General features: G+C 36.7%; 1 protein-coding gene across 1 annotated transcript in view; it reads left to right on the top strand.

Moving 5' to 3' along the window:
- LOC107548254 (tyrosine-protein kinase fynb) overlaps window positions 1-11,486 on the top strand; it is an 81,465-nt gene that overhangs the window by 21,015 nt on the left and 48,964 nt on the right. Inside the window, exon 2 of the mRNA XM_016228887.1 lies at window positions 3,574-3,636. The gene's annotated coding sequence lies outside the window, so the exon portion shown is untranslated. The remainder of the gene's footprint in view (window positions 1-3,573; window positions 3,637-11,486) is intronic.

Raw genomic sequence — 11,486 nt, 5'->3', positions numbered from 1 at the left:
AGGTAGACACACATCCGCCATTAAAGCAAGTAACAGTGAGTAAAACAATGGTAATGTGTGTGAATAGAGTATTAGCAATGTAAGCGAGATTAGCGGCAACCACGCCGGCGATGTTAACGGGCTATATGCTAATAACGGACTCGGGGAATCAAAATAGAACGAGTGATAACAAGGCACTCTGATTGTTTTTGTTGTAGAATACGATAGGGGATATATTATAGAAACGAAAATGGTGTATAAAATTGATTTTAAGAGAAAAAATAGACGATAAAGAATTAACTTGACAGAGCTCAAACTCAAAAAAAATATATCATCTCATGTATCATCTCAAACTAGACTGCAAAAAACAGCAAGAGAAATTTGTGGAATCTAAAGATATGAAAATGGGATTTCACTAAGAATACCTTGATCTGACATACCTTTAGGACTGTACAACATTACTCTGCCGCAGTGAGCCCGGCACCTGAAATAGCTCTATAAAGTGTCAGTGTGCTCTACTACACGACATGTTCACGGCTACTTGTTACATAAGTAAATAATTAGACACAAAATATTGATTTGAGTTGAAATATTTGAACGCAATAAAGCTTCTGTGAACACAGCAGTTGCGAGCAAGTGGCAAATTCAAACTAGACGGACATTTATACGGTGCAGTCAAACCACTTATTACACAACATTTCACCACATAAATAATTATGGCGATAAAAGATTTAAGACAAAAATGTTTTAAAATCTTGCCAGTTTGTTAGTTATCTTATAATCCAATACAAAACAATCGTAACAAAATGGCAGCAGCTGCATTTGTATGAAACGAGAGAGCAAGTCCATGATACCAGGATGACATGATTAAATAATTGTACACAATTTTGAATCGAGTTTTAATATTTTATTAGCTAAACAAACACAAGACTTCCACCAAGGCAAAAGTATAGCGCCGACTTCAGTTACCCGGATGAGTTTTTACTGGTTGTTATCGAGGGATAACACCTCTGAATGTCGCGATTTTTCCACAGAGCCGTGTAATAAGTCTGGATAAAGTACTGGGGCCGGATTCACGAAGCATTCTTATTTAAAAAAATTCTTCTTAACTGCCATTTTCTTCTTATTTTCTAACTTAAGAAAAAAAGTTAAGAATACTTTGTATTCCCAAACATTCTTCTTAAATCTTTTTTTTTATTAAAGGGTTCATATGATGCTTTTTTAAAGATCATTATTTTGTGTATTTGGTGTAACAGAATATGTTGACATGCTTTAATGTTCAAAAAACACATTATTTTTCAAATACTGTACATTATTGTAGGTCCTCTATGCCCCGCCTCTCTCAAACGCTTTGTTTTCTACAAAGTCCCTCCTTCCGACAAGCGCAGTCTGCTCTGATTGGCCAGCTGACCCAGTGCATTGTGATTGGCCGAACACCGCAAGCACTCGTCGGAAATGTAACGCCCCTTACCATAATCGCGAGCTTCATCTTTCAAAATAAATGTAAAGACAGAGCCCGAAAGGGGAACAGAGTCGCATGACAGACACAGTGATGAAGCTGGTATGTGTTTGCAACAAAGCCACGGTTAAGACAGCTGACTCCACTGGGATATGACGCCCTCTCTCGCTCGCTCGCACACACACACGATGCGCAAAACTCCGCATTTGAACAGTCAATAGCAAATACTTAAACTAATAACAAAACAGTAGCTGATTCAGAAGCGCCAAATTGTCATAGCAAAGTCAGAATTACCTCCTCTCCTAGGTTCACGAAACGGTCGTCCATAAAATGCATTGCTGTTCTGTTGTAAGTTATCTTAAAGATTCCTAAATGCATCTACTTCTGGAAGGCCAAATAAAGTGCTTTTGCTTTCGCCTAGAAACACACAGCGTCTCCCTGACATGCTGCTTCAACACTAACTGCGGTTACTGAAACCACACCTTCTTTCTTTGCGTGCACATTTGGGCGGCATTATGCTAATATTTCCACATAGTGAGGTAGATATGTGGGGGCATGTTAGAACGAGCCGTTTTAGGGGGGCGTGGCAGAGTCTTAACTTTGATAAAGAATATCTCTTTGGTTTTGAGACTTTAGTCTTTGCAACTTCAGGGATCTTATCTATGCACAATCAGCTTGTAACACTCCAAAGAGAATTGAAAACTTGAAATCGCATCATATGACCCCTTTAAGACAAAACTTAAGAAGAATTTAAATCCTTGAAAATAATCTTCTGAAAAATCATTGTAAATAAATTCTTACATTTAGGACAGCCTCACACTTGCCTTGGATCCCCAAAGGTAAGATTGATTAAATTAATTCATTGCGTTATTTCAAATTAATTGTTGTAATTAAGCATTACAACATAATACTAGCTACATAAATTACATAGTAGGACTGTGCGCAAGTTTTCTGAAGTGACACAAATGAATGATAATGTAAACAAAGGGCGGTCATGATTGTGCAGAACAACTCGAAATTCGAATTTGAAATTCGCAGCAACTCTACAAATTTTTTTTTAATTTTTAGGGAGCTCGTTTTTCTTTTTTCGCCTAACTTTGTGGAATTTATCTTAAGTAATCAGGCTAATAATATTGATATCAGTCAATCTAGAGTATGAGAAAAGCTGATGTCAAATTTAACCTCCTCCAAAATGGCACATAAAAAAGTTAAATGTCAGGAAATTGGAGGATTATGGAGGTAATATGTGAAAGACTTTTGGGATAATTTTTGGATAATCTTTGAAATGAACTTATTTTTAAGTAATTTCAATTATTTTCAAGTGGATTTAAATCCAGTATGCATGACTATTTCTGGGGAAAGAAAACGTGACTCCTGTGACAGCGATCTTTGAAGGTGCTGTATGTGGGATTGACACCGAGTGGTTGAACTAGGTATTGCAGTCCAAATTCTAAATATTGGAGAGGGTTTTTTTTCACCCGGCCCCTCCTCCTTAGACTTGACGCACACGCAGGTTGCCAGATTGACGACACCAACAGGAACAAGCGCACTTGACGATGAATGAAATTAAATACGCTGTGTTTTCCGCCAACTGGCAACCTGGGGTGGCGAAATACAGTTGGTTAAACTGGCAGTGGGTGGGTTTCACAAACCAAAACAGAGACCGATATTCCGGCCCGGATCGCACATTTTCAAAGGAGAATAACTGACTGTAGCATTGTTTTTCAAATAAACAAGTATGTTAACTTAGCATGTTTCGAAACATATTATGGTATTTTTATGCTTTAGTAGAGTCAAAAACTTACATACAGCACCTTTAACACACAGTAAGCGAAGAAATTGTAAAAAATCATGCAGTCCTATAGATAGAAGTCTGGATAAGGTTGACTTGAGTTTATTTGTTTGCGAGGGGTTAGACTCTGTCTGGGTGAGTACCATCACTGTGATGTAATCTGTCCCTAAAAATAATGGCTAATACTATTGAGTGTGGGGATATAGAAGGGTTGATTGTGATTAAACTGTCCCAGAGTGATTGAAAATTTTCTTTTATTATTTTCTGGCAGTTGTTCTGCACAAAATATCTATAATCCCGGTCAGAGCAGACTATATAATGTTTCTCTTTCTGTTTCTCTCAGGATTCTCTTTTGAACACAAAACAATGTGGAGGAAATAAGGACAGTGCTGTGCTCTAAATACAGGTGAGTGTAAAACACTGTGCATCAGTAGTGTGGTCAGGGAAGGCTTGATGGGCTATAGGCAGGCTTACATGAAATCTGCACTCACAAACTCACTGCAGATTTCTGCAGAATTCATAATTACAGATAGAACACTAAGGCAGCTAACCAAATATTCACACTGCTTTTTTGTGAGTTTCCAACAACATACCAGTGTGCATTCAACAGGAAATAAAGATATTCATCAGTAAAAGTAATTTACTTAATGTGCTGCTTGTATAAATTACTCAGCTTTTTACGTAACAGCCTATTTTGGTGAATTGGTGGCTAACTTGAATGATTTCGTACAATCTCATTTGTACGTTTTCATACGATTTGCTTGCACATTGCGCCCCTTTGGCGGTTATGCTTATAGGCGCGGGGTAAGGGTGGACTTTCATGCTTTTTTTTTCTACAAATTTTATATTTCCTTATGAATCACATTGTGCAAAATTGACACCTCGTAAAAATTACATTTTCTCATGATATTGTGTTGGCTTAAAGGCACAATATGTCATTTTTATTAAAATATCCAAAAACCACTAGAACAGTGTTATATATTTTGCTGACTTGTGTACTTACATTATCCCAAATGTTTCGAAGAATGTTTAAATCCAGAGAAATAAGCAATTTTAACTAGTGACACGGACCGTGTCCATTGTGTCGCCTGCCATTGACGTCATAACCCCTCGATTTCCGGTTTTGTTTTGTAGAAAACATGGAAACACCAAAGACGCTTTAATATGTTATGCATTTTAATAGACTGGTGACGACTGCACAGAGTAGCATTATAACAGAACTTTCAAACATATCTAGTATGATAAAACAGCGCTGCTTTACCCCACATATGCACAACCGAAAGGAGCGTAAGCGGTCGACTGTGGCATAATAAAAGCTCCGCTGCTTTCGAGCCATGTGTCGCACTCGTTCAGCGGCCTCGTTTCGCTTCGACGGCTTTCAGCATCACCCTGCTTCATTCTACTACGTTAACAAATCATTAGCTCATCCATGAACATGATTTCTGCCCGAGTCCCGTCGGATTGCTTCAGCTGTGGGGATGAAGACCACAACTCCCACGATTCCACACTCAGTCATGCCATCGTCAAACTACGCCTTTGCTTCTTTGTTTATTTTGAATATTTTTTTTAAATATTACAATGACATATTGTGCCTTTAACAGACAGAGCCCAAGTAAAAGATGAAATTTGTGACCAGTTAAATCTCAGACAACTAGTAATATTATAATAATTAGTTCTTGTGGTTGTTATGTAAAATTCATTATATTTATTCAGTATATTAGGATTTATTGTAATCCAATAATTATTTATTACTTTGTTAAAAGTTTCAGTTCTGCATATCGATTATCAGATACAAGTTTTAGTTTTTTTATTTTATACCCCCTACTCCTTGCTTGTTTATTTATTAAACATTTTGGCTCATGTGATTATGCCTTTGGCTACCAATAACATGTGTTTCCCCCAAAATTAGTGGACAAAATAGGCAAAAGGTCAGTAAAGGTCTATTTTATGTCTTCATTTAGATAGCGAATTAAACGCGTGTGATATAATGTTGGATAGAGTTCAGTGTAGGGTGTGTCTTCTCTGTGGAAAGAAAACATAATACTCAAGAGTGTTTGACTCAGGAATATGTGTATGAAGTCATATGAGCTGTGCTGAAAACTGGGGTGTGTATCTGCTTTTGACTCTGAGAGTGAGTATGTGTGTTTTCATGAGGTAATTTGGGTTAGCGAAGACATACTGAAGTGATTAGACTCTGTGGAATGTGTGTGTGTGACGTTTCAGTGAGTCACGGGTTCCATACAGTATAATGGTGGAGCTGCTTACTACTGTCCTATGCCCCTTAGGTCTCTCTCTTTCTCTCCTTGGGTTTCTTTTTTCTTGTCTAAGAAGAGAAACACACTGGTCAGCATTTTAAGGCCTGCTGGGTAGTGTCAGTGGGTGACTGCACATCAAAGATGTATGGAGTGAGCATCTCAGCAGGCTTGACACTCCTACTGCATAATAAAGAGAAGCCAGGGCCTCCTCGCATTAAACCAGACCTCTGTGGCTCCAATAAGCACTTTCCGCTTTGATGCTTTGCACAGTCTGAATGAGCATTATACATTGAAGCAAGATGAAGGGTGAAGCAGCATCATGTGCGGATTTCAACAGTTCTGGTTCTGTCCTGGTTCGGTTTCATTTCTTTGCTACACGTGTCAGTGAGGATGAAGCTCTGCATAAAAGATAAAAGAAAGCATTGAGGAAAAAAAAAATTATTGACTCTGGTTATATTAATGATTATTTTAGTGCTTTTGAAGGAGCTGACTTGTACCTGACTGATTTGTAAGTCTAAAAAAAATAGCAAAGAAGCGAAGTGAGTTCTATTTTAAGCATCATCTTTATACAAACATCTAATAAATGTCTTAAATTGAGTAGTTTTACATACGCGTAAATCATGCATATTGCAAAAGATTCTGTTCTAACATCCAACAGGAACATTTTAGCGATGATTTCAGATGAAAAAGCACCTTCAAGTCAAGTGAATCAGTTCACAACACTTTTTTTAAAGATTTATTTTTGGGTATTTTTACCTTTATTTTTATAGTACAGTATAGAGTTGGCAGTAGATGATGGAAACAATGAGCAGTAGACGATGGAAACAATGCAGGTGAGAGAGAGGGTAGGGTGGGATTGGAAAATACTAGCGGTGTAACGGTTCAAGTTACTCACGGTTCAGTTCGTATCACGGTTTTAGAGTCACCGTTTCGGTACGGTTCGATATGTGCTATGTTTAGGGAAAAATACGGTGGCTGAGAAGTGCAAAACAAATCACAATTCTGAAAACAAAAGAACAAATTACAAACGCAAATGCAAGTCTAAAAAACAAAATAACAATTCAGAAAACACAACAACAATTCAGAAAACATTATAACAAGTCAGAAAAGAAAACGACAAATCAGACAAACCGGAAAAGGTAGGTATAGTTTGAGACAGTGCCATTGGTTTGGGATTACTCACCGCTGACTGGACGAGACATCTGTCAATCATGTATACAGGAAGAACCAGCCGAAGAACAGCAGAGTCTTTGGTAGAAGGTTTGGAGATGGTATTAAAGTAGCTCAGTTTAAATGTATTGTATGAATTGCCCTTACTATGGAATAAAAAATACGGGGTGTCTATTTACATTTAGTTAAAAGTGGCTGTAAATCATCAGCTCGGGTTCGATCCCGTCTTTTGCCGAACTTTTTTTCCCTCCCTTTTCAAATCTCGTATTAGCAATGGATTCTATTTACACTAAGTGAAAATAGCAGTATTCTGAATTGTTGTTGTGTTTTCGGAATTGTTATTTTGTTTTTTAGACTTGCATTTGTGTTTGTAATTTGTTATTTTGTTTCCAGAATTGTGATTTGCTTTGCACTTCTCGGCCACCGTAGAAAAAGGACTATATTGTCAAATAAAAATGAAGAAACTAAAAACAAATAAGCTAAATACAAGCAACAAAAAATGAGCAAATAAACAAATACAAATAAAATAAACCCTTTTCAGGGTTTTTTAGGTAGGTCTAACAGCTTTTAGGTACAGAAATTGAATAATCAAATATGAAATAACATTGCATATTCGACTGTATAAATTAAAGATTAATCCTTATTAAAGCTATTCAGTCAAGAGCAGTGAGTGATTTCATTGTCTTTTGTTGTTTGATTAACATTAAGAAAGTGCTGTCACTTTAAGACAATGCACGGATCCAGTAAATTTGTCATTTCAAGCATGACCTGAAAACGAACTCAATATTTGCGAGACTTCTGAGATGCAGGTTTGCGCGCGCGAGTTCTCATTCATGTCTTCTGGCTCTTTGGGGCTGTTTACACCTGGTCACTTCATGCGTTTTGTCTGGTCGGATAGCTATCTGATCGTGAAAAGGCCAGGTGTAAATGCCCTCCGAAACGCATTCGAGACTGATACCACTTCAGGAGCTGGTCTGGGCCGCATTCCAGACGAAACTGGACAAGTGTAAATCTGTACATCTGGTTGTTGAAACCACATATGCAAATGTTACTCCTCCCAAAATGTTAAAATAATAAACGTCTGCGAGCGTGTTATAGGCTATATGACATTATAGTCAGATATGACTGCGCTAATGCAACACGCATCGCAGTGAACGAGTAGCCGAGTATCTCTTCAGCAAGCCAACGTCCAAACTGCCGCGAATGAAACAAAGTAATATGCAGACGGTCAACACACAATCATCTTCATTAAAAGTAGTAAGACAAACTTATCAGTGCTGATGCCGCGCGCTCTCCTATTGCGGTCTTTGATCTTGAAATGAGCTGAAAATTAATAAAATGCAGCGCTTATCTTTTGATTTCGTTGACGTGAACTCCGTTCAATTTAAATATAGCGCGGGAATTGAAGATCGGATTTATATCCGTTTTGCGACGACACATTTATGTGGCCAAGTGTAAATGGAAACGTTTTAACAAATCCGATAGCTATCCGATCAGCGAAAATGCATGAAATGACCAGGTGTAAACAGGCCCTATACAGTATATTTAATCTGGCAATGCTTAAATGAGTTTAGTTTAAACACAGATAGCAACGAGTGCTGTTCAGGAAGCGTTGTAAGTTTAATTTGCCAAGTTACAAAGATCTTACAAAGCCTTGCAAAGATCTTTTATCTGGTTGCTGACACTTGTTCACCTAAGGAGGACACAGCCGAGCATCCCTCCATTTTTAAATCAACACACACACACACACACACACACATATGAGCTACATGAGCTGTTCAGGAAGCGTTGTAAGTTTAATTTGCCAAGTTAATATGACTGAGGTGCATTTATTTATAGGGTGTTTATATAAGACACAATTAAATGGAACATCAGTCAATGTCTGTGGCTGAAAAAAAACTTTTCTAAACTAATAAAAATGAAAAGTGCTTTTAGTGTCATTTTTTTTTAAAGTTTTGTTCTTTTCATAGGAGAATTTGTAGATATAAGGTTCACATTCACAAATAAATGGTCTTATAATAATAAATACAAGTACAGTATGTTAATATTGCTATTTTTTTGCATTAAAATTAAGGTTTCATAGGCCAGCAATCTGAAAACTACCATCACTGAATCCTGACTTGTATAAAATGAAAAAAAAAAAATCTTTTAATGGAAGGTGGGTTTGACATTTTGTCATTGGATTGCTAGAATGAACCTTGTTTTAAAGGAAAACAGCAAGATGCGTGGTCTATGTTGTGCGAATGACAAAACTAAACTTAATAATGAACATTTCAGTTCAGTAAAGAAATAATAATAATAATAAATAAATGAATACAATTATCAAATTAGAAAAATATAACATTCTTAAGACCAAACCAAAAATGATTTATGTTTGTGTGTTAACTAAAGTATTTCATGGCAGTTAATGTCAGGCGAGCGTGTAACATTTTTCTTTCATTTCAGCAGGCCGTGGGTTTGACACCAGCACGTGTGCATGCAACACCCCAAATAAATACTCACCCTGTCAACTTCCACCATACCCACCTACAGTACATGCCCTACATGAGCACCTCAAAATATCACAGACGCTCCTTGAACCCACACAGTCTCAGTGGAGCTGCAGTTTCACAGTGTGTTTGCATAATTAAGAGCAGAGCCTTTCAATCGAGTGCAGTCTGTCACGTTCTGCACAGTGGCATCTCTAAAGAGGCTTTATGGGGCAGCATTAATACCTTTTAATGGACAAATGAGGATTGGATAGGCCAGCTGTTCCTGTTCTATTGTTCCCAGTCAGAGCTGTGACATTGTGCAGAGCCACTTTTCTTGGTTCTTGTCTTCACACACCACAGAGTTCACTCAGACAGAGAATGCAGCCTTACAAAGATCTTTTATCTGGTCACTGACACTTGTTCACCTAAGAAAACAGCCGAGCATCCCTCCATTTTTAAATCAACACACACACACACACACACACACACACAAATCCCTTCACTGGCAGGTTTGATATCACAATGCAGGGAAGAGATAGCAGCTCAAACGTTATTAAATAAAAGTAATTTTTTGTCAGTGTTATGCGAAAGAAGCATTTAGGGGAATCTAAAAATAATAATGATAATAATATGTAATATATGTAATTGTAAATGTAAAAGTATCAAAGTTTGGAAACTAAGATTTTTTTATGTTTTTGAAAGAAGTCTCACCAAGGTCATTTATTTGATTGTAATATGCTTAATTTGGTTCTCGATTATTATCAGTTATTATTGCTGTTTTGTTGCTAATAATTTTTCTTATTATTACCAATGTTGAAAATAGGGTTGGGTATCGTTTGGATTTTTTTTCGATACCGGTGCCAAATCGATACTTTTAAAACGGTTCCGGTACCTAAACGATGCCTGAACCGATACTTATTAAAAAATAAATAAATAAAAATTCCCCCCAAAAATGATGGATTGGCCATTAGCACTATAAACACATGATGTCTGTTTCATTCATACTGGACACCAGAGGGCGCCCTCGCACAGAAAATCCACAGAAGTAGAGAACTCAGGAGCCTCCAGGAAATCCCTTACATGGACAAAGGCATTGCTATTGTATCTGTAACTGAGTAAACAGAACATATAAAAAATCCCTTATATGGACAAAGGCATTGCTATTACATCTGTAACTGAGTAAATATATAAACATTATATATATATTAATATATATTAAACATTATATTATATAAAACAAAGACAATAAACACTCGACTGCGACAAAATTGTTTATCTGTGTTATTTAAGCCATCTTTGGTATTTTCATAATAATTAAGTATATGTATAATAGGGTGACCATATTTTAGTTTTCCAAAAAATGGACAGTAGGGGCGGGGTTCGTGGGCGGGGCTTCACCTAACAGTATACATAGCAAGGTTTTTTTTGTTGCTTATTTTGTTTTTATAATAAATAAAAAGTATAAACGTTTTGAATGATAAAACAAAGACAAACACTCGACTGCGACAATATAGTTTATCTGTGTTATTTAAGCCATCTTTGGTATTTTCATAATAATTAAGTATATGTATAATAGGGTGACCATATTTTAGTTTTCCAAAAAATGGACAGTAGGGGCGGGGTTCGTGGGCGGGGCTTCACCTAACAGTATACATAGCAAGGTTTTTTTTTGTTGCTTATTTTGTTTTTATAATAAATAAAAAGAAAACAAGTAGAAAGAATAGAAAAAGAATAGGGAATGCTAGTGTTAGAGGGTCATTTTTAAATAAAAAATAAAACAATTCAATAGAACAGAAAAAGAACATAATGCTAGTGTTAGAAGGTCATTATTTATAATAAATAAAAAGAAAATAAGTGGAAAGAATAGAGAATGCTAGTGTTAGAGGCTCTTTTTTCTTTATAAATAAAACAAGTAGTTAGAATAGGAATAGAACAGAGAGTGCAAATGTTAGTTTAATAAAAAAAAACAAGCAGATAAAATTAGAAGTAGCATTAGAATAGAGAGTGCTAGAGTTAGAGGGTCAAATGAAGATGAAAGAGATGTGTTTTCAGCTGTTTCTTGAAAATATTAAGGACTCCGCTGCTTGGATTGAACTGGGCAGGTCCATGAAAGTTTTATCACCGGTAGAATGCAAAATGTTTCAATGCAAGCCTTTCAGTCAAATGCAATTTATGCAATATTTCAAACCTTTAACCCAATTGGGAAAATCAGCCCATGGCAACAGTTTAAAAGTAGCCAAATTCTGGAGATGGTCCTCACTGCAGAACACAAGATCCAGGAGGCGAGGTTGGATCCAGATCCAACTCCTCCCACCTTACATATACCTAAACCTACCCGTCTCCACCCCTAAACCTACCAT

Source organism: Sinocyclocheilus grahami, unplaced genomic scaffold, assembly GCF_001515645.1.
Source record: "Sinocyclocheilus grahami isolate Dianchi unplaced genomic scaffold, SAMN03320097.WGS_v1.1 scaffold345.1, whole genome shotgun sequence".
NCBI classification, from domain to species: Eukaryota; Metazoa; Chordata; class Actinopteri; order Cypriniformes; family Cyprinidae; genus Sinocyclocheilus; species Sinocyclocheilus grahami.
Note: the sequence above shows the minus strand (reverse complement) of the source record. Positions and strands in the feature narration are given on the sequence as shown.